This window comes from Amblyomma mixtum, chromosome 6, assembly GCF_055824585.1.
Source record: "Amblyomma mixtum isolate Tamu chromosome 6, ASM5582458v1, whole genome shotgun sequence".
In the NCBI taxonomy this organism is placed as follows: Eukaryota; Metazoa; Arthropoda; class Arachnida; order Ixodida; family Ixodidae; genus Amblyomma; species Amblyomma mixtum.
The window spans coordinates 67,206,296-67,230,515 of record NC_143017.1 but is presented as its reverse complement, the minus strand read 5'-3'; the positions used below and the strand labels follow the sequence as shown (position 1 = coordinate 67,230,515).

Below are 24,220 nucleotides of genomic sequence, written 5' to 3'. Positions count from 1 at the left end.
TGCTCTGCCCTTGCTAGGATTCCATATCTCTGCGAATGATTCCACGTCGTTGGGATCTGCAGCTCCTTTCTGCTGAACCGCCATCGGAGGCGGCAGCAAACAAAGATTGATGAGTAAAGGCTGTTTCACTGTAAATAGGAACCTAGGAACTGTTCTTCATCGTTGACTTCAGTCTTCCATCCTTACTGCTTCGAATACTTTTTTTTTTTAGTTCTTTTGTCAAGACTAACTTGGTAGCCTGATATAATGCTCTTTTTTGACCGCGGGGAAATCGGGCTTCGTCGTGTAAAGATCAGTTTTAACATTTCACCTGACACACACAGCGGAAGCCCAACATACTCAAAGTGTTTCACGTAATGGTTGGTACATAAAAGAAAAGAAAATGTGGCGACAACCCTATGGACCAACGTTGAGTATTTTTAAGCATAAAATACTTTTGGCTCCTATTCTTGCAAATCAAGAGAAAACATTTTTCGGGAACTGCAGCGAACATGAAGTCTAACATGAAGCCAAACTTATCCGAAGACATCCGAGCACTTTCGTTCGAATGGCATCCAGGCGAAGGAAAACCTTCATCTCCAAGCGGGATTTGAACGACCGCCGACGTAAACAGAGCAGCTTCTTTTTTCGATGGCTTAGACCACTTGGTCATCGCAGATGGCTTTCGCGCTCCGTGATTACCTGGTAGCCTCTTGCAATGTTGTTGTTGGGCTGTGGTGGAGTGGTCCATACCCACTGTGGGGTATTACCCAGGGTGCCTTGAACAATCAAACAGCAGTGACACATGGACTCAATATCTGCAGACATGGGGGAAATTTTGTCTTAAAGGAAATAATTTCGAAAATTTTAACTAACAAAGGAATCTCTCCGATTTATCAATGTAAAAATGAAGATAATTCCACACTGGTTTTAGAACATGTCCCCTAACGCTTGCCTCAGAGAAGAGAAGAGCAGGAAGAGAAAAAGGAAGCCCTAATCAAGCGGGGGAATCTCATCTCCAGATAAGCTCTTTGCAGAGCAGCAAACCGCTGACAGGAGATGAGAAAGTGATCAAGTGATCTAGTTTTGCCACGCGACTCTCATAGGTTGGACAGAGTGAACCCCATTGTTTGTTGAATATTTTCGTCTTCGTCAACTCTCACCTCACCTCTTTCTTTTTTGAAAATTAATGCGCAGTAACCGTCTCACGTCTCAGTGGTTACGACAAGTGCCATGAGGGAAGGACTGAAAGCGATAGCGAAAGAAGATAGAAAGAAAGAGGTGCAATAGTAGAGGGCTTCGGAACTTTGTTCCGTTCGTACTGCGACACAAAAAGTTGGTTTTAAGAAAAGGAAAAGCGCAGCATGGGATTGTTTCACTTCTCGGCGTGCTCATCAAGCGCGCCGTATGTGAAGGGAGGAGCACGTGTCGAAGAAGAGATGACGCCAACACACGCTGCTTGCTCGAAGCGAAGTGTCCGAGTTCGGTTGGGTGCACTCTGACGCTGCACATCAAAAAGCACAGATTGAAATTCGATAACTGAGAGTTTATGAAAAGTTTTTATTAGAAGCATATAATGCAAATAAAAATTGTTGTGGAGTAATTTTGCAATGACCATCTCATTGTCAAAATGTTTTACACGAACTGCACACGTTCTCTGCACACTTGCCGTAAACATCGTAAAATTTTCACACCGGCCATATTGGTGCATTCTTGGCCACTTTTGCTGAGTCACAGTTGCCTTTGTCTCTGTTGCCAGCACAGGTCAGTGGCCTAAAGCGTGCGCTGTTTCGTAGTTAGCAAGCTATAACTTATTGCGTAAAGTTCCAAATAATAAGTTGTAAAAAGTTTGGTGAAATTATAACTCTTTTTTTAGCTTAAAATGTGCCAGTTCTTGCTCAAGGCGGCAGACTTTATCGTCATATCATCATTACCCACGCATTTCCACTACAGGGGAATTACCTCTCCCATTAGCTTCCAATTACCCTGTCCCATACCAGCGGCAGCCCCGCTATCCACCAACATTAATGACACTCTTTAGTTCCCGCATTATGCAGCAGCTTTCTTTTCAAGCCCTTACTGTACCTTATTATATGCTACGTGACCCACCTTCCGTAGTCGCCCGGCTTGCGTTAATTCTGAAGCAAAGTGTAACCTTTCTGGCTCTTTTTCAGGGGTAATACTAGGGTGCATCAGCTGTAAGAGGCCTCGTGGTTGTGTTTGCTGGATTCATAATAGAGAGAGAAGGCGTGTAAGGATATGTTTTGTATTTTTTATTGAATACAAGAAAGCACGCCATGATTTCTCCTACAAGAGACACAATGGAGAAGAAGGAAAGCTATCGTCGCGGTCTGTTATAGACATTACACGCACTCTTGTCTATGATGAAACGTCGTCAAATATCAATCGATGCGTAGGCATAAAACAAGACAAGTTTTCGCCACCTGTTACTGTTCGTCTTTTCGCATTCGTATGATGGTACACGGTAAGAAGCAATACGAACGGCAAAGTAACAGCTGCCTGCAAGATTGAATGGCCGTGTCACTGTCGGCCTCAAGACATTCACAAGAATTAAACTGTTCAAAAACACAATGAATCTCTGACCAAATATTTAGGGGAATCCCCCAAGGTGGAGTAGATTTGTAATAAGGAAGTAATTACTCAAAGGAAAGCTGTATAGCTTTCCTTTGAGGCCGTATGGCTGCGCTCGGGTGGACGTCAATGAGTAATGTTTCCCTTATTACAAATCTACTCCACCTTGGGGGATTCCCCTAAATATTTGGTCAACACTGTTCCCACTTCGAGTTATTGATCAATTCGCTCTCGCCCTACCATAAGCTTGCCGTCCCGGTTAGCTCAATTGGTAGAGCGACTGCTCCGGAGAAGCAGTGGTCCCGGGTTTGAACCCCGTCCAGGACGAATTTTTCTTTAACTACAAAGTTTCTGTGAAAGCTGTATAGCTTTCCTTTGTGGCCGTATGGCTGTGCTCGGGTGGACGTCAATGAGTAATGACTCCCTTATCACAATGAATCTATGAATGACGCCAACAACGATGAAGTGATAATGTTTCGTGTTTTAGCGTTGCAGTGAGACAAGATACAAAAAAAAAGGAGTGGTTACAAAAAGTGCACTCCAGCTCGGTAGCCTTCACCGGATGAATAGGGAGAGAGGAAGTAGTAAAATGAAATGAGCTGATCAAATTAGAGTCTAAGGCCGTACGTGGCAAAGGCACAAGGCACGATGCCTCAAGTGTGTGACCGGTGCCCGGCGGGCATTCAGAGCAGGCAATTCATGTGTCCACTGTTCGATGATTATGCCCTCTGTCACCGGGAAAGGATCGATGGTGTCCAGGACACAGCACTGCGTTTGTCCTTTGGCAGTAAACACAATGCATCGTCACAGCTGATGTATCGTCTCGTGGCTGCCAATGGTGCCACAGGCAATACTGCAGGCCCTACTAGTCATAAACGTATTGTAGTTTGTGAATGAAACGCCGAATTGTCAGCGTGAGGTAAGTAATTTTTTTCTTTTTGCCCTCTTCTTCGTATTTGTGGGCAGACTGGGTTACTGGAACATTTTTGCACATTGCTTGGTACATGCTTAGCTGGGATGATTACAGCGCAAGAACAGAGACGAATAAAGATCGGTTGGTTCGTTTACACCAACCTCCGTGCGAAAAACATTTACTCTGCATTTATATTCTTACACGCTTTATTCGCTTCCTAGTCAGGTGCCCTTGTCTTATATTATGTCTTCCACAGAAAGAAACTCGTACCTCCCGGTTGGCCTCGCAGTTGCACTCAACCTCCGCACGCCGCTCATAATGAACTCCACTGCTAGCTGGTTTCCTCCACCACTACTCTATCTCCGCGTTTTGTAGCTCCCCAGTGTCTCACAAATTGTCTCCTCGCGATGGCGTACAGCTACACAGTGCTGAAAAATACAGCTGCGTCCCGAAACCAGCTTTGTGTTTGAGGCAGTTCCTTTCCTCGGGAGGACGACACCATCTGCGCGTGTCTGTGTTTATCTGTGGGGCGTAATGTGTCTTGACGGCACAAGTACCTCGCAGAAAGGGCAAACAAGACCAGTCGCTTGGCTGCGGGCATGACCAAAAGCACTCACGTCTTTCCGGCAACGGGATTAGTCTGCTGGCAGCCTATACCTTTACTTTGCGCGCCATCGAACGTGAAACTTAGTTATCCGCTCAGAGCTGAAGGTACGAGACCGACCACTACAAGCTTTTCGCTCTCCGAACAAATTGCCGCGCAGCCAGCTCCAGCCAATCGTGATCTGCTCCGCGTTCAACCGAGCGCACGTGCTGGAGGGAGGAGCAACTCGGTTTTGAACTCGGCGGAATATTATCGATCATGGGCCTGAAGAGAAAAAAGCAAGGTTAAGTAGAGGAAAAAGAGAGCTCGCGGAGCTCTAATCACTTGCTTGGGAGCGTGAAATCTGCTAGAACGTTCCTTTTAAATTGCCTCAGGATTTAGGGTCGTTTTGCCAGTTTTAAAACAGTTTTTTCGTTACGTAACAATAAAAATGAACAAGCAAACTGTACGAAAATCATTTCTAGCGAATTATTAAGGTGTGCTTCGCAGCCCTCAGTTGCCAAGGCGTTCTTAGTAATTTTTCACCACTTCTTTTCAAGTCTTCATCGTTATCAAGTTTCGTGATGTAGATGTTTTATGCCTGAGTATAAAGTAGTGAATTTTATGAAGCACTTTATTATGCAGCTGATAACCCAACATTTTTGATTTTCTCTATGAATTTTCCTGGTCACGAGAACATAGGTTGATAATGTGCATACTTGTTATATTAGCATAGACCATCTGGATTATATTCTCATAAGAACACGTGTACGAGAGATGACCTTTTTTCACGCAGATTTCAGTCAATACATTTTGCAAGTCACAAAACGGCAAACGCAACTACCCTAAAGATGTGAAGCATTGGAGGGGTTAAAGAATAAAGTTTATGAAAGAACACGGTTAGGGCAGCATAACGTGCTCGATGATGTGCTTAAATGGTCTTTTTAATAATCAGTAGCCTTCTTTCAGTAGTGTCTCTAAGCAACAAAAACAGCTTAACTGTCGGCGTTAACAAATTACTTCAGGCCCCTCATTTCTCGAGCCTTAGATTTTATATTGCTTTTTTAACACTGCTTTCTTTAATACATCCTTCTATCTTTTTAATCAAAGTGTTCTAAATCTAAGGCTAAAAATTCTCAGTTTGAAGCTTTGGGTGTCATTTTAATGATGATGGATTAACCATGAAAACTTGCTTTATGGCTGTATAAAATTTTTTTCAGCTTCGAAACTAAGCTGTTAAATATATGTCAAAACAATTTAGTGTACCTATAATCTTCATATTTTTTTTTAAAGTTTTCTCCTCCTCAGCTTCACCAGCATCCACAAGATCATGATTTCCATTTACTTGGACTTGTCGGACCTCATGACGTGCTTTAACTGCAAATTAAGCTTTCAGCGTAACTGGAGTTACAGTAAAGAAAAAGGAGTAAAAAAGAGTAACTGTCCTCTAGTGCACTTTCTTTTATAAAAGAGAATGCGCTAAAATAAAGCTTGCTCCCATTTTACTCCCATTGCAATTATTAAGACGAAAGCCTTTAATGGCTCATATCGTCGTCCGTTAGCAGAGGGTGTCACACCTTTGGCAGCGTTTAATTCGTGTTAACTCGGGAACAAAAAGAAACATAGAAGAAAACGAATGGTTGCTTAAGATAGATGAGGAAAAATGAGCCTAGAAGCCACGTTTCATGACTGTAGAGTAATTAGTGAATTAATTATAGTCAGAAATATCAAAATGGCGTCGAAATAGCGCGGACGTCGATATAACCACGGGAGTGGTGTGACGTCACACCCACCGGAAGTCGTCACGGCATAGTGAAAATTGCCACAGAATGGTCGGGAAAACGCCGGATTTGTGTCAAATTAGGTTGAAATTGTGTAATTAAGCGTAATTAACACTTAAGATCCCTGAAAGACGTATAATTTGGGTATCGATATAGCCACGGGAATGGTATGATGCCACATGCAGGGGAAGTCGTCACCGCGTATTGTCCTCGGCTTTCGCCTGTCAACACTTTAGTTGGCAAAGTGTCCTCGCAATTTTTTGAGTTTAGAGTGTTCTTTCATTTGACATTAACTGCAGCTTTCATGCAGCGGAGTTCACGAGGAAATCTATTGCCGACAAGGATGCTTATCTGTGGTGCCAGTCTGGCTTTTGAATGTAGTATCGTTTGAGCCCATCCGGATATGTAACCCTCACTAGAGAGATTAAAGCAAAAAGCCGGTTTAAGTACTATGGCGCTAGCGACAGTCGTTACGTCAGCTACTGGTTTCTCTATGATATCTCAGTGCAGCTGTTTCCAAAACCGTATACGCTTCAGAAAAAATGTTTTATGCATTGAGGCATTAGGGAGAGCGAGTGGGCTTGCTGATTTTCCTAAAAGTGTTTCGGTGTACAGAATGCACCAGACACCAATTTCGTGTATAAAAACTCCGCACGCAAAGCGCAACTATGTAGAACTGAAACTGCACTCCTGAGTACCACTGCTGAATTATCTCGGTACTCGATCTGATGCTGTCACTTTTAACTCATTGAAAATCGAGCACACATAAGTTATAGTATAGAGCTGAGGCTGTGAATCACGGAGTTCAACAAGGCTGTTTAACGTATAGACGGATTGATTCATCTGCACAGTGCCTTTTAAACAAATGAATAATGCAAGAAGTTCCTCGCGTATGCATTATTGGTTGAGTTTTAATCCTTGCGCCACTGAAAACCCACTGCTGTTTTTAAATGAGTAGCGCCAATCTCTGCAAAACTATAAAGAATGCGTTGATTTCTCTTCAAACACAAAACACCAGAGTGGCTACCAACAAGTGCCCTGCTGAATTTCAGTGAAAACTAGAAACGATTTTTTTTTTAAATTCACGCTGTCCGCTCTTGTGAGTATAACTGCTTCGTCCAAAAAGGTAACCATGATAAGCAAAACTAATGCGTGAAAACTGTGGGCAACTTAAAATAGGCTGTATAGTGAACTTCTGCGACTGTCCTCATAGCTGAGTGCCGGACAGTAGAGCAAAACATGCATTTTTCTTTTTTCTTGAGTATTTTAACACACTTGCCTGAGTTACTGCAGCCTGTTCAGCAGTGTTTTCTCGCTGGTGAAAGAGCATATGTGAGAACAGATATTTTCCTGTTACCTTACTTAAGCTTCGAAATGTCAAGTGCTCCGTAACAAGCATTCGCTCTTCAGTGTCAGTTCCATTTCAGTATCTTGTTTCTAACCAGCAGAAAAGCTCAGTGCAAAAGGCTGATCTGTCACCGCAGTAGCTGAGTGGTTGTGGTGCTCAGCTGCCGACCCGAAAGACGCGGGTTCGACCCCCCGATGTGGCGGTCACATTCCGATAGATGTGAAATGCTACCGCCTCATGTGCTGTGCGATGTCAGTTCACGTTAAAGAACCCCAGTTGGTCGAAATTTCCGGTGCCCTCCACTACGGCAGCCCTCATAGCTTGAATCGCTTCGGGACGTTAAACCCCGTAAAACATAAACCAACCAAAAGGCTGATTTCAAGGTGCCAGTTTTAATCTTTGTATTATGATTAGTTCACTTATTACGGTACTCAAATTGGATCATTGACATCCTTCCGAATGGCTTAAACGGCAAACTTCGTTCTCGCTATACCGTACAACCATAATCTAATCCAATGTCTTTCACTGTCACATTATTAGTGAAAGTGCAGTCATTACTCTCAAACGTGCACTCACTTCCGTCTTCTTCTTCTCTTTTTTTGTGCACTTCCGTGAAACTAAAATGAACTTTTGAGCGCAGAGCTCTAAGCTCGCCCGTTCTGACTGAGATTTCAACACCAGCTGTTCCGCCTCTTTAAAAGAAATCAAAAACAACAAGCAAATCTCTGTTGCGAAGCGGGCACCTTCTTCGGCTGCGACCCGTTTGCGACAGTTCACACGCGGGAAGCCTCACTTGGGGCACCTTGGCTGAATTCCATTATTTCCGAGTTGGAGTTGTCGGACTGCCAATTACGCCGAAGCTCGCCTGGTTCAACCCTCTAAATGTCAAACACTGCCTCCCACGTACTGAACGAGAAGCGGCGCCTGTTTGATTTTGTTTATTTTGCTTTGCCACCGCTTGCGCGCAAGTTAGTCTGGATCGATCCTGCCCTGGCGTTTGTTGTTGCTTGGCAAACACGGACAGGGTGGCGCAGCTTTGCGCTTAGTTCTCTTCTTTGTACGCGCTTTACTTTTGACAGCATCCGTATTCTTGCGCCGCCTGTCGGGGCTGTCCTCTCGGTCGTGGATTTGGGACAACGGAGGGTTATGTGTAAAAATATAAATGATGCAAGTTGGCTAAGAAAACAGAGTGCGTTTCAAAACAGAGCTGTCCACGTACTATGATTGATGGCGAGTTGGAGAATGATATCAACAAGGAGCAGAGCTCGGCAGGTTAAAGTGTATTCTTTACTCGAATGCATTAGAAAATGCCGCCGGGTCAGATGAAAAGCTGTCAAACATGATCCCTTATTGTCGTCAGCTGTCTGCTTTCGAATACTCCCTGAGCTTACGCAACGGCACGGAATTCGAGAGGAATTTAATAATGTACGCAGCCTTCAGACTTAATGCTCTCAGTATTTTTTTTCGTTACAAAAAGCGTACAGAAAAAAACGATTGAGTTTACAATCTTCCCATGCAGTAGAAAATTTAATATTGAAATATTTCAACACAACAAAACCCTTTTGAATAGCCTTTTTCTGCTATTTTTCAGTTTCATATTTTGCAAAAACATTTGGGAGCTGCTTTCTTCCTTTACTGTCTTCTGAGGAAAGTGTTTCGTTGTGATTTTTGAGCTGCCGATAGGCATGCTGTTTTGATAGATTGGGGAACTTATTGGGGATGAACTGCTAGTAACTCTCGTGTTGCCCTTCTAGCTCCAATGCTCTGAACAGAATTCTTAATCCGCCAAGGGACGAGGTACAATAGTTCTGGTAAACCTAAACACCGGTAGCAGATGCAACCAAAGGTACTTTGATTTACTCTCTTTCTGTAAAGGGACATACAGCGCTTCATCAAAAGCTTCCCAATACTTCAAATCATCATTACCACGAAATAATTTGTCTCGATATAAACCAAGCGAAAATTTTGTAGCAATTGGACTGTATCTCTTACACTCCGGTCGCACCAGTTTACAAATATAGGACGGTTTTCAGGAAACAAAGTGCTTGGATTAAAATGCCTATCCTCACCAACATTTTGCTGTCACGAGCATGCCCGAAATCTTATCTCTATTGCTGCGCCTGCCATTATCTAAACACAAACTGCCCCCCCCCCCCCCCCCCAAAAAAAAAAAAAAGAAAGAAAACGAAAGGAGTGGACTACGGCCACGTTCTTCGTTATTCCAGCTGCTTTTTTTTGTATTGCCTCGACTAATTACCTCCATTCCATTTCTCGAAAACATTCGAGAGAACATACGTTTACGTGCAGGAAGAAGTTCTGAAAAAATGCAGTGGTAATGGAATTGCGAACTCATGTGTGGTGGCAATTTGGGTTAGGTGCTTCACTGATTAACAAAAGGCAAAACAGCGCCAAGAAAAAGCATGATAGAAGACAAGGCAGATCGTGTGCTCTCTCTCCTTGTGTCCTTCTTGTAGGTTGCGCTCCTTTTCCTCTGGTTAATGCGGTTGGGACCATTAAAGGGCTACGTTACCCATTTTGAATCTACTGTTCATATTTCATAATGTACACGGCACTTAGTTCTGTACGGCAGTCAAAAACACAGCTGTATTTTTCTTCACTTAGGCTTTAAGCCCATCAGTTACAGGTTGACAGAGGCGGCAGAATTTGAGTCTGCTTGACTAAATGCCATTCCTTTTGAATTTATCCTGCACGTATAACCACAGTAGATGTCTCTGGTTTTCAATCTGAAGCAATCACTGCAGATTTCTTTTTCTCTGGAGATCTCGTGGTTACCACAACAAGAGTATTGTGACGGCCCCTAGCTGTGAAAGGAAAGTCTCGTTTAGCATCACAGCACTGTTCGAAAGAAAAGGACCCATAATAGGCAAGGCATGGTCTTTGGAGAATAACCAACCTAACTGAAGAAATTATACAGTTGCTCACCAATCCCACCATGGCCCTGCACATGGGCTCGTGACGTATCAAATAAATTGAGAAACCTTTGTTTAAACTGTATGCGGCTTCTAGCTCTGACGTTCCGTAGAGTTCTATGTTAAATATCTTAATATGAATGCCTGCTGTCTCGCTGGACTATAAGTTTTTGTACGGAATCAAGATGACACTTTCACTGTGTTTCCCACGCCTGAATGCAGTTGGCGTCAAAAAGTTTAATATTAATAGCTTGGCTCACAATGCAGGTTGCCTTGCAAAAGAATGATGGAGAAAGAAAGGTTTCTGGTTTCTGTAAAAAGTTTTTCGCTTCAATAATGTGTGCCCGTTTGGCTCAATATAGGCCAAGAAACATTTGCTGTTTGAAGCAGCATATACACAAGTGCAGCGACAATTTGTGGTAACATTGATTTTGTTGCTTAAGATTTAATATAAAAAGGCAACTTTTTTTTTTTGCTGCCGGCTGCCTGCCTAATGTTCCACATAATTTTGCACAACGTTCTCTGCATCGCGGAAGCCTCATCCCTCAGGCTACAATTTCAGAGACATCGCATTTATCGGTGCTCGTCTAAGGCGGTCGCGAACAAAATGAAAGAGAGCGAGCTCTCACGCATCTGAGTGCTCAAGCGGATTAAAGCAATAACTGACACAGTGTATTTTCCGTTGAGGAAGCCTCCACCGCGCTCATTCCGCAAGCGGCTATATACACGCGAATCCCCCAAAAGCGGTTTTCTTCTATCTCTCCGTCTTCTTTCTTTCTCTCTCTCTCGGTGTCTGCCAAAATTGGCTCTGTTTACAGAGTGCTTCGAAAAGTGGTGCTTCATCTCAGCTTTCGCCGAAGTGGCCACATCACTCTCCTCATGAGACTGGTAGTGTGTAAACTTTGCATTCCATCTAGCAGTCACTCCATCGTGTGGCTGTGCGCAACTGAAGTGGCTCTAAAGATTTTATGCCGCCGCCAGTTCTGTTACCGTGGCTGTGAGTAGGAAAAAAGTAGAAACTGCTATCTCAAGCTACAAGACTGCTTGCTGATGTTCTGAGATGCCCTACTGCCGTTCCCTGTGCATCGTACTGTTTTATCTAAAACAAGCAATCAAATAAAGATTAGATTATAATCAAAATAATTTCAGTATGCTTGCTTCTAAGGACAGCATGTGCTTCTTTATAATTAGCGGAAAGAAAGTTTGATAGTTTACGTGCTGTTTTTTTTTAAGTTTTTCTAATCAGATAAAAATTTGGTACTTGCTCAGATAAGCACCCTGTTATTAAATCAGTACGGTAAATCGGTGCATATATGCCATACATTTATAAACACGTGTGCCTTGAAGTCATCGCAATAAATTCGAAACCATCCACTAGCTGTGTTCTGCAGTGCTCTGCTGCGGTGCTGTAAGTGCACTTCCGTGGCGGCCAATTATCACTACACATTCTGGTAGAGTGCTTTATCGACTATAAAACAAACAAAACGTCCCTGACAAAGAGAGCCCAAACTGTGTTAGAGGAAAAAACTCCCCACCTATCTTCCTGCATTTTTGTAAATGGGACCGGTTAATTTTGGGCTAATCATATAAATGCACGCGCTCATAAAGACGCTTCCTTTCAGAGTCGCTAATCGCGTTCCGGCCGCTTCCGCGTACGCGCAGCAAGAAAAGTCGAGGCCACATTCCGGCGTGTTTGGGAACGCGCAGCGCTGCTCCGGGCTCTCAACGAACAACTAAACAGGCGAGCGTTTCGCTTAGTTTCCGTTTCCGAGACCTCTCTTATCCCTTCATGGTTGGCCACAGCCCAGGAAGCGTAAACAAAAGGAAGCCGAAGAACAAAGGTCCGCAAACTTATTTCTCTGCGTCGTTCTTAAGCGCCCGCGGCATTCGCGGGGAAAAAAAAAGTGAAAACAAGGCTGACCGGGTGTAGCCTTGGGAAGAAAAACGAGAATGGGGAAAGAAGGATGGCGCTCAAATGAAGTAGGGGAAAAAGGAAGAGGCCAATCCGAGAAAGAGCAAATGGCCTCCGGCGTCGGCGGCGGCATCGCCAAGAAAACAGGAGCGGCAGGGAGTTCGGACGTGGGCCTAAGTAGAGACCCATCGATGAGAGAGGCCCGGTAAACCCCGCCGAATGCGCCACTACCGTAATCGAAAAACGCCTGACCAAGCAGGGGAAGCCGATGCGGCGAGAAGACGGTGGGCTGCTCCCTACGCCGCCGCACTTGAAGAAGGAAACAGCACGGCAGAGGGGAACGGGGAGCGGTAAGTGTGTGTGTGTGTGGGAGGGGCGGAAAGGAGGAGGGGAGGGGGGGGGGGGGGGGGCAGAAAGTCGGCGTAGCTCGCCGGCGGCAAGAACGCGTGAGGATACGGAAGAGCCCCTTTCTTTGTTCGAAGTCCTGACCCGGGTCGTGCCGACGAAACGTTATCCAGAGATCGACGCCGTGGAATCTGCTTGCCAGCCGTTTTCAGGCTCACTCCGCGCACTCGCGCCGAACGGCACGCACATTTTGCCGCGGGGCCGAAAGACCATCGGCGAAAAGAGCTGCCGAAAGGCGATCACCCGCAGGGCGAGAAGAATCAGAGAGTGGAAAAAAAAAAGGAAACCGGAGGTGCGCAAAAAGTGCCGTTCCGGGAACGCACGAAGAAACCATGGCAGGGTGCAAGACTGTTTTTCGGTATAGCCAAGAATTCTGTTCATCACGATTTTGCGCGCCTGAGTGCCCGGCCACGGCTATATAGTTGAAGATGAAGGCCCCGCCATGGCGGAAGATGCCGATTCCATCGCTTCTTGGAGAGGGCGGCGGACGTGATCGCGCCATGCCCGCATATGGTTCGCTCCTTTATTGTGGGTCAGCCGTCGTATTCGCGCCTTCTTCTCTCCATCCTCTCTTCTTCCATCTTCCGCATCTCAGGACGGGTGAAAGATTCCCAGCGTACACGCAGTTTTCTCCTCTCTTCGTGCTCCGTAATTTCCTAATATACGTGTGAAGGGTACGAAGGAAGCTATGCTTCGCCCGTGGGTGCGCAAAGAGGAGCCGATAAAAGGAAGAAGAGCTTCGTGCTCGAGAATTTCGCGGGCCGGCGTTGACAGCGCTCCGTACCTGCTCGCGCTAGGGAAATGCGGAGAACGGCACAGAGCATCGCCTCTCTCTCTCCCTCCCGTTTTCTCCCTCCCTTCTTCTAATCTCCCGCAGTTTCCGGCAAAACGTGCCGCCCAGGTCTCTTCCGCTTCCTCTTCTTCCTCGCACTCCTGACGGACGCGGATGCATCCATAGCGAGTACGTGTTCGTTACTTTTTCTAGTATGTGTTTGTTTTTTTGTATCTTTGTTTGCCCGGCGCTCGAGCTGAGCTGTTTGCATCTTCGTTTGGCGCGTGTCTGCTCGGCGAGCTGAGGAAGACGGGGGGCCTTCCTGCGCTAGCGGGGCTTGATCGATGACCTCGCAGTATCGCGATCATCAGCATCGCACCACCGCCTGTCAGCGGACCAAGGCCATTGCCGACGTCGACGAATTATCCGGGCCAGAGTGCGTTTTGCTTCCGCTTCTTCGCTGTATTCTTATTTTGCTTCGTGAGATACAAACAAACGGGGACTCGGCGGCACGGTGTGAAGAGCTACGACCATCGCTCGTTAAGAAGCCCTGGCACCCCGAGAACAATCCCAGGCGCCAGAGATCGCGAGGTAATTGCCGCGAGCCTCACTGTCTCCACACAAGAGGAAGGAAGGGAACCACTTTTGCAGAGGCTTATTGGTGATTACCTCAGTTAGTCCCAAGTGGTCATTTTTGCTGCTGCCGTAGAGACAAGAAGTAACCGAGAGGATAGCACGAGAAGATTGGAGCCTCACGCATCCACCCACTCACAGTTAACAATAGAACCCTTAACTATCCCGGTTGCTTCATCACTCCTTTAGATCTTTAACGGCTCTCTCATTGTTTAAAAGAGCCACTTGCGGTCTTGTGAAAAGAATAAAGCCTGAGCATTATGAAAGCGCCGCATTTCTGGTACAGACGCTAAGTACGCTATCTAGGCGGCTTATATGCTATACAGCACTAATTGCAGATTCCCTTGCTCAACATGCATGCTTAGGTCAAACCTGCTGCGAGGATGTTCTTTATAGCTCTTTTTTTGTTCAGGAACCGTATTAGGCTTCCGGCTTCTTTCGGGATGTCGTTAACTAAACTTGGAAAGTATGACGCTAACCTGTCGGTAACTTACATGATACGATACTTCTAGTGAAGTTGAAACATGTAGGTGCTTTCATGCTCGCTGACGTTGTCTTGTCTTCCTTTTTCCAAACAAAGCAAATATACCTAAATTGTTCCCTGTGTTAGCCCCAACACAATGAGCAAGCAAAGAACGATCAGTGAGAAAAAATCCTGTATAGAGGGATATGATTTTAACGAGGACCAATTACTCTGCGTAGCTAAGTACCGGATAAATACGCATCGCAGCGTCTCCAAATTGTAATCTGTTTATCAGCTTGGGCAATTTGTCAAGTTTGAAGCATTTGATGACACATTAACGTGAGTACAACTTATCTAAACGAAGCCCCGTAGGGCATCGAAGGGATTAGATGACCCATTTATTATTTATTACAAGGCACAGTCAGACTGTCGCCTCTTTCTACGAATGGTCCTTCGACAGCTCGGCTGCATGAAGCGGATCCATTTTTTCATTCCATCCATTTTTTTTCTGCTGTCTTTAAACGGGACAGATAAGAAAGGAAAAAAATAAAGGAAGTCAAGTGAGCTGTATGAAATCAAGTATCAAACAAAAGGAAATTAAAAAAAAAAAGACAGTGGCCCACTGCGTCCGCTGTCGCCTACGCGAAGTTATGCGACGTTCTCTGCTCCGACTCGCCGAGCGTTAGGCTGTTGTTTACCGGACCGAGACGATCAATAACCTGACACTTTGTCGCTGCCTTTCTCCTTAGAAGTACTGACACTTGATGAAAAGAAGAAGTAAAAATAAAACAGAACAAAGAGCGAAATGTGATAAAGTAGAACCACGCATGCCGCTACAATCGCCAGCCATGCTGAAGGATTTGTGCAGTTCGTTTTTTCCCTCACCTTGCGGTCACTGAAAACACATCAGGAACTAAGAAAAAAAGGGATAATAACAGCAAGTTCAGTGCGCCTTTCTTGCTTTTACGTCTCCCGCTCTTGTCGCTTATAATAACAATATCATTTTTCTTCCGGAGCGAAAAGAACAAAAAAGATTTCAACGAAATGGATTTCGTGGCTTGCTGTTTCTCACGCCCCTTTCCAGCTTGCCTTTATTTTCCCCCCCTTTTTTTTTGTCGTTTTCCTATTTAAGGTCTTCGCTCCTGGAAGGCGGCGCACCCTTGGCGCACAGGAAGTATCGGGTCTTCAGTTTTCGAGCTTTCTTTCACCCGCCTTTTCTTCTATTTCTTCTTCCTTCCTTCGTTCGCTCGAACCCACAGCGTGTGCCTTTTTGCTTCCGGACCCGTGGGTGACATCTGCTCCGGTGGCTTTCTAGATAAATTATGCTCTAAAGGAGGCCAGCTCCGCGGCCTCTGCGCGCGCGCCGATCTATAGATACGCTCTCTAATGCAGGCGATATGCGACTCCGAGGCGATCTAGCGCCTTGCTCGTCACCGGAAATCGTTTCTTTCCTGGACGAGATTTGGAGAATAACGTTTTGGAAACGTCTCCCCTATCGACAGGGTTTCCCCCCCCCCCCCCCCCTCCCCTCTTTTTCCCCTGCCGGCGTTTGCATCGGGTATTCCAGGAGGATTCTTTTTACTCGCGGAAGGAATAAGAATACGAGACGAAGAAAGTCGGAACTGTGGAGTCGAAACGATTTCCGCCTTCTGTTCTCCCACGCACGCACGAGTCTGAACAAAAAGCGCTTTTATCGTCGGGTTTCTTGCGGGTGTGTCGGTGTTCCTTTTTCTCTGTTGGTTTGGAGGCGCGCGCGCACGTATGGAAAAGGGCGACGAGCTACTCCCTACGACTTCCATAAGACGGGAAACGTCTGGAATACGGCCAGCCCGCGGTGAAGCATAGCTGAGCATGTTTGAAGTGATCGGGAAGATTGTCCCATGGGTGTCAGGAAAAGTGCCGGCGTCGGCAGACGGGCGGCCCAAGGCGGGAAAGAGTCTCCCGCCGCAATAAATCGAACTTGTAGTACGTCACCATCTTCCTGTCTTCCTGTCGCGAGCAGACGCGAATGCCTTGTTTAAAAACTGCCATATTCAAAACAGTCGGGAATGTGCGAGCCATCCTGTCTCGTCGTTTCAGGCTAGTGTACAGCGATGCGTAGGACGTGGCGCACCGTACAGTTGGCGGAACAGTTTGCATTAATGGGGTGCATGTAAAGTGACTCTACAAAAAAAAAAAATTATTTCACGGTTTCAAAGCAACACAGATCTTGTTTTCTTCCAAAAGACGATATTTTTTTTTTTTAGATGAAGAACAACAGTGTGCAGCGCTTTGCCAGTACACGTTATAGACTCCAGGAAGGTCGGAATGAAGCCGTAGGCCCGCACTATAGCGTTCCTTAGAGCCCGTGTACGGCTCCGCGACTTGAAACGTTACGTGCCATACCAGCAGGATCTTTCACAGACTCCAGGATTGTCGGATGATCTGACAAATATGCCGTGTGACAAATATACTGTACTGTCGGAAACTTCCTGAGTACTTTTGTGTGATCACGAGGAAAAACTTGGCGTCCTTATGAACCGCATTACTGAAGAAGCAAATGCGATAGCTTTTGAGTTGCGTGCAGTAGTGCAAACAGTGAGTGTCTAATGTTGATCTTGTAATTTTTTTTCGAAAACTCCCGTTGGAACAGGTTTTATTGTCCTTATGTCGTACGCATGAGTCATCACGTTCTAGCAACTTCGCGTACCTTCCATTGAATTAACATATATGGGATTATACTGATCCGGCACACTGATCCGCCTCAATCTACTCAATAATCCTGACTAATTCAGGTTAATTTATTTTCTACGCGGCGCGGACTTCCAAGTTTCGGGGTCATCCGACTTCCAAATTTGGCGGTTCCCTATGATTGGTCTGCTTGTAGTTACGCGGTATTGGTGACGTACGACCCTCTCAATCGCATTCATAGATCGCGGGCAGTCATCACATCACTACTGGCACAGTGGGGCAGTGGTGCAGTGATTAAGAGATTCCAGTGCCCCGGCAGGTGGATGTTTCAAAATCAGACACCCGTGGGGCTTTTAAGGCACAGGTTGCCTTTCTCGAGCCCCTGTAAAATGGTGGTCAAGTTGTGATGTCGTCGCAAGCCCATGTAACCCGTCTCCAAATATCATTAATTTAACTGCCACCTGCCACGATGGACAGGTCGTGATGACGTCATAATATCTAGTGGCCTCGCTCGACCAATCACAGGCTTATGTGCCAGAGAAGTAGGAAACTTTTTATGAGACGACAGCCTTAATTCTATTGCAGTAATACTTAGGGATCCACAGACTCTTCTTCTTTGCGGAAAGTGTTCGCATTCACTCAGTATTGCGAAGGAGTGACAAAGCGACTTTTTTTTGCACTGTCAGCGCGTTTAATGAGAACAGTGCATTATCAAGAAAGCGCGAAAAACATCTTGCTTCACGTTGAAGAACTAGGATTCGCGGACGTACACGTATTAGGTCACACGGCAAAGAGGCGAGAGAGTTACGCAGAGAGAGGTTGTCGCAAATAAACAAACTCCATGGTCAGTGTCTTCTGTGTCGTACGAGTAATTATTACGCAATCTGGGTCTTTATTCTAGCTTCAACTCCAATTAATCAGCAAAAAATCTACCTTTCGACCTTCACTTTAAACGCAAAGAACACCAATTTGACTTGGTGAACGATTTCTGGCCAACCGGCCCAAACCACTGTGCTATTGCAAGAATGTTGTGCGAGGCCATTTTTTCCCCCTTTTACATTCTTGTTCAGTGGCCTCAATTATTTGGCAGGGTCGTGAGTTAATTTCCTAATTTAAGGAGTCTCCTGAAGAGAGAATAGTTACGCGTTTCCTCGCCAGAGTGACTGCACAACGCCAGTCACTTCACTGAATTTATTGTCTTGCTGACCTCATTTCCGCAGACGCTAGCACTTTCTACAGCTCAAGCGTGCACCGTGCCAGAGGACCACAAAATCATGGTATAGATGCGAAGCCTCACTAATCCCACCCCCTCTACGCAAAACGAAAAGCAAATGGCGGCTATATAACTGCTGGGGAAGAGTTGATATTGATCTACGAGGAAGCGAAAGGCGCGCACGAAAATTTGCATGATAGAGGCCAGTAGAGTGGCAGTAGCCCCTTACACTGAAGTACCTTGATGTTTGTTCTCTCAGTTTTTCAGTACACCACTACTGCGCTTAGAACATCACACCCTGTTGTCGAGCGTAGTTGCTGCCAAGAGTGATGCTATGAACGTGCCACTGAATATATCACCATTCCGAGCGCGAAGTTCTGTCGCTGTGCCGTTGTACGCCTTCATGTAGAGCTTCGCTGTTTGCCCATTTCCTCCGAGCGCTGCAAATTTCAGTGCATGGTACAACAAATGCCAGATTTGAATGATTTCAGCTGAACTTATCGGTGACGTGCGCAGTTGTAGTGGGAGCGCTAAATGTACCGTCTCCGCCAAAAGTAACCGGGCAACAGTGGTTTGTTTCTTAGCCGCGTAGTGAAGCACTCATGCCAGCTCTTAGGCTCTGAGTCTGTGTAAAGTGCAGTCAACTCTTGTCCTCACGTTCTGACACCTTTCAGTCTTTAGGGGTGCCGTAAAGGCTCCGCTATATGGCTGAGAAGCAAAAACTTCCTGCTCGGTTACTTTTGGTAAAGGAGGTACCTCGCTGAGTATTTTGTTTTACTTTATTAGTTTTCAGCAGTTGCATTCCTGTTTTTATTATAATTGCTTCATACACTTCTCATTGAGCATGTTTCCACGTCAAAGACATTTGGCACTACCCTAAATGTGGACGAGATTAAAAAAGTTACAGGGTTTTCGTTTCTGAACCAGACTGCGTGTGTACCAAGTGTTTGTAATACGGTTTTTCTTTCTCGTTTAATTACCTCGTTTTTCTTTATAATCACTGCGAGTGCAATCCGTCGTCTTAAGTACGATGCTAAGATGTTTCTAGTCTTGTTTTGTGATGAAAGTTAATTTTTATGCTTTCATTCAAACACCTCACCTTCATTTGCTGTATCTGAGCGTCAGACAAAGAAAAAGTTCGCAGTCGGTATACAGAACCCTAAGGCTGTGCTCTGACAGAGCAAGTGCGACGAAGCCCATAAGACTTAAGGACACATCTGCAGAACAATGCTACTTGAGTGTATTGGGAAAGATCACTGGTGGCTGGTTATTTCATGTGATTCAAAAGTTAAGAAAAAGCTGAAGTGGGCGTTAACGGGTTAATGCCCATATATGTGGAATTGGTCATTCTCTAATATACATCCTAGATCTCTGAGAGTCCGCATACTACTACTAGCGCATACCACTGCCCCAGCAGGTGAATGTTTCAAACATAGGCACTCATTGCGGCTTGCGAAACCCAAGTTGCATACTCTTGCCGAGCAACCTCTGGCGAGAAATAATTTCTTTACCTGCCACCTGCCACGATGGCCACCTGCTCACAATCCGGTGGGCAGGATGTGATGACCTCACATAGTCACGTGACCTAGGTGGCAGGTGGACCACCTGCACTTTCACTCACAATGCTGCCGGCGACGATGCTGACACCGCCCACGATGCCAGATTTTCCACAGAACGGGAAACTTAAAGCTTTCGGGTTAACAAATGTATTTTCTGGGCACTTGGAATTGATACACTTCCAGCTTTAGATTAAAGGAACCGGAATTGAAAACACAAGTTGGAATGCAGTTTGTCATGCCACGTCTGTTGCTGGTACTCTGGAGTACTGCTGATTGGCACATGCGTCCAAAGGTACGCTAGCAGAACCTCGTGAAGCTGTGCCCTATGAGAGACAGCTTATAGGCACAAAAGTTGACGAATACTCTCCCGATTACAGGCGCCCCGATCATGCCGGAGGTTGACAAAGAATCAGACGAGGCTGCTTTCGGTAGACACAGAATACGTGCCTTCGTCTCGGTTACATTTCCGTTTCTTTGCATCTGTCTTTGCCACAATCGATAGCACACATTGGCCGCTCGTACGATACCATACCGAAGGTTTTGTTTCTGGACAATTGTCACAGTGCTTACCAATAAGTGGTAGCTAGATTTTGCAAAAAATACTAGTCAAATTGGTCATATGTTTAGGGGAATCCCCCAAGGTGGAGTAGATTTGTAATAACGGAGTAATTACTTATTGGCATCCACCTGAGCGCAGCCATACGGCTAAAAAGGAAAGCTATACAGCTTTCTCTGAAACTTCGTAGTTAAAGAAAAATAAAGAAAGAAAAAGAAAGTTAAAGAAAACCCTGGACCAGGACGAATTTTTCTTTAACTACGAAGTTTCAGAGAAAGCTGTGTAGCTTTCCTTTGTAGCTGTATGGCTGCGCTCAGGTGGATGCCAATGAGTAATTACTTCGTTATTACTAGTCAAATTAGCAATCAGTCGTGCAATTCATCTTGGCTCTTGCTTTGCCTTCGGGACTGATCTCGTGAAGAGCAAGTCGAGGGGCACGGAAACGTATCTTAGTGGCCTTGCTCCGAAACAGGGCGCACTGATTGTTCCTAAATAGGGTAGAGAAAAATATAAATAAGATGGCAGCGACGCAGCCGAAATCAATTTCTCTGAGCGTGCTTTGACGGCAGTTGACCTTCAGTGCCCCTTGATTGCCTGAAATGTAATCCTAATTGCGTTTACAGTGACTATATAAGCCTAGTTGAAGAAAAATGCGGCAGCTTCTGCTAATTGCTCGCGTTATATGACGATTTCCTTGCGCTAGAAATAACGACTAGTTGCTATGACCTTCACTAAACAAGAGAAGAACCGCAGAAACCTTTCAAGATATAGGAAACAGATCAAGTTGTTACAATAAGACACGCGAGCAGAATACAATAAAAATAGGCCCAAGACGAGCCGGAAAAAGGGGCAACGGTAGAGTCGCATAATGACGGCACGCGCCGTTCTTCCTTGCTCCCAGCGTCCAAAAAAAAAAAAAAAAGAAAACGTGATCAAACAGCGTATTCCTCGCGGGAACTTATCTCGTCGTTCGCCGCGCATTATCCCAACGACGACGACAATGACGACGTCGTCGTCGAAGGAGAAAAAGGGCGGCTCAAAGACAGCGCCGCCGTCTCCTTCGCTTCTTTTTCTTTCGCCGCGAATTCCGCGTTCCATCGCTCCTGCCGTTCCCACGGAGCACGCGACGGCGCGCACCGCCAACGCACGCGGGAACCGGGAGCAGCAGCGGGAGGCAAGGGAAGCGCCAACAGCAACAGCGCCTTGGTACAGCGAGGCTCCTGCGGCAGCCCTTTGATTCCTGGAGCGGGCCCGTTTGACGTTCCTCCTCCACCCCTGGCGCGTTCATGCCAGATTTCTCATTGTCGCCCCGGGGGCTTCGCCTCATCCGCTTATTTCGGCGCCAGCAAAAGCGGGTTATTGCTCGGCTACGAAGGCCAGGGACGGGCCAAAGGCGAAACGTGGGAATGGGGAGACAACGGCGGGGGAAAAGGGGGAGTGAGCTTGGCAGGCGGAACGGCGGCGGCGGCAAGGCTCCACCATTTCTTCTTTTTTTTTTCTGCTCTAGGCATGTGCTATTTCTCTACCGCCACAGTGCGCGTATGTGCGAACTTCCTTATTTGTCTCTCTCAGTCTTGTCTTCCTTTGTTCTCTTCTCTGTCCTTGTCGTTCTTTCCTCGCGCCCAAAATGCGCTCGCATTACGCCCGAAGCACACACACAAGCCACCCTTGGCACCTCTTCCTTACACAGCGCCTCTTGATTTGTATTGTTTTTTTTCCCCGTCCAAGTTCCTCATTGTTCAATGCGCACTTGTATTTTTCTTCCCAGAACTGTCGTCTGCCACATTTTTTCTTTCCATTATTTGCTGTCTCTACTGGAACCACGTGCCTTCCGTAATGTGTCGCGAACTTACGCTTGTCAGCAGATAAATGTGGCAAACAAAAAATAAACAAAGAAGGCAGGCACAAAAGTAGGCTCTATTTTTTCTGTACCTCTTCTCTCCGATCCCTCCCTCTTTCCTCGTCGTCACACCCTCTCCCATTTTGCGAAGCTGCGAGGCCGTGACTGTCGCTGCGTATTCGCAGATAATGCCTCGCGCGCCTGTAATAAATGAGGCAGAGCGCAAAAACTCTTGCGCGCTCATACGATTCTCGGGTTGGCCCTCCCCCCCCCCCCCCTTCCTTTCTTTGTCTTTGATTTTTTTCTTCGTTTTGATTGGCAATAGCTGCTTTCTCGTTGCCCCCCCCCCCCCCCCTTTTTCTTTATCTTGTAGCGACTCTTACCCTTTTAGATTGCATTTCATTCTCCAGAACCCTGGGTCTTTCGCCCTTCTCCCGGCGAGCGGCGTTGGTTGTCGTTGGTCGCGTAATTATTTCGTCCTGTCCTGACGTCGTTTCTTATTTTTTATTCTGCCATGCTGGGGAGGAAGTACAAGTGGTAAATGGAAGAATTCGGCTCGAAAACGGGCGACAAAATTAAAAATTGTGCGAATTAAAACAATGCGCGCAGCGCGAACTCCTATGGACAAAAGAAGAACGGGGAGTAGGAAGTAAAAAAGAAAAATTAGAGACACGACGAATTCGAGTTTTTCCGCGCAACTTGCCCGCTCCACTGTCTGTCTGTGGGCGGCAGTTTCTCTCTCTCCTTTCTTGCCGTTCCTCACTACTATTATTCTTGCCGCTGGGGTTAGGAGAATTAATGGGCGAAATGTTCGTGAGAGCCTGTGTCTGACAGCGGGACAGCGCTCCAGAGAGCTAGATTCAAGGCAGTGCTCATTTTTGTTCATTAATTTTCTTTTGTACAAAACTTTGTTCTGTCTAGCCTCCTGTGGGATGGAATTCCTGTCCGACCCCTACAAAGGCATCCGTCCGTCCTCTGCACGGCTCGGCTGTATCGTACTATTTTGCTGCCTCGGGCTATTTGTTGTGAACTGCTACGGCTTGCCCGTCCGCCCACCCGTTGTGCTGAAAGAAAGGTTCGTGACGCTGGTCTCGCAAACTCAGCGGAGAAAGAGGCCTGAGCAAGGCTTTCTTTTTTCAGACGGACAGGGGAGTAAATTCGTGCCTTTCAGCAGGCTGTACCAATTGTTGCTTAGGTGGTCAATAAGTTACTGAGCACGCTTTTGAATTACCTGTTCGGGCTGTGGCACAGTCGCGTTTCATTTGTCAGCGTGTCTTTTTTTTTTCTTTTTCTCGTAACTTCGGGGATCTTTTGCAGTAGACGGCTAGCGTCAAGGAAGATTTGTTGTTTATACCAATGACGTTTGTTTATAACCTCATACCACTGAAGTTTGGAATTCCTTAGCAGGCAACATCCGTTCATTATAATTAGAAGAATTCTCACAAGCCTGTTCCTAGTGCTGTATGAGTGCTTTCTCTATTTCTTTGTATTGTTCTTTATATTGTTGTTTCTTTGTATTCTACGCCAATCCTGCAATAGCCTTGCCAGAGGCTACAGTGTGTATAAATCAAATAAATAACAAAAGGATTAGCGCTCTTTCTTCAGTGTATTTTAGATTCTTTAACTGGTTTGAAGGCGTAAGAAGGTGTCAAATGTGGCAATAAATCTATTGATTTTAACGAGAGAGTGAAGAATATCCGCACAACTACTGTTTATTTCATTTGATGAAATGGGTAATCATGAGAGGACACCTACAAAGAAAAATTATTTTGTAATGTTTTCCCCGTTCATTGCCGAGAACAAGGATGATTAATCAGTGCACAAGGAGATAGCAAACGCTCATGTAATAAATTAAAGTAGTAAGAAATGGCATCAAGGAATATAACATAGGCGACAGCACTCTGATGGCACCTAGAATGAGATTTGCAGCAATCCTTTCCACTCTCCAGCAAAGACCATTTGTAAGTTTCTGGCCAAAGTGGCGTTCAGCTCTCGTCCTGTCTGCCCGTATCAGCGAGAAGCTAGCAGAGACTTTTGTTGCTAGCGTGGTTCTGTGAGAAGGCTGCTCTTA

General features: G+C 45.8%; 1 protein-coding gene across 1 annotated transcript in view; it reads left to right on the top strand.

Annotated features, from left to right (window-relative positions):
• LOC149339295 (protein turtle homolog B-like) overlaps positions 1-24,220 on the top strand; it is a 530,441-nt gene that overhangs the window by 100,642 nt on the left and 405,579 nt on the right. The gene's annotated exons all lie outside the window — the stretch shown is intronic.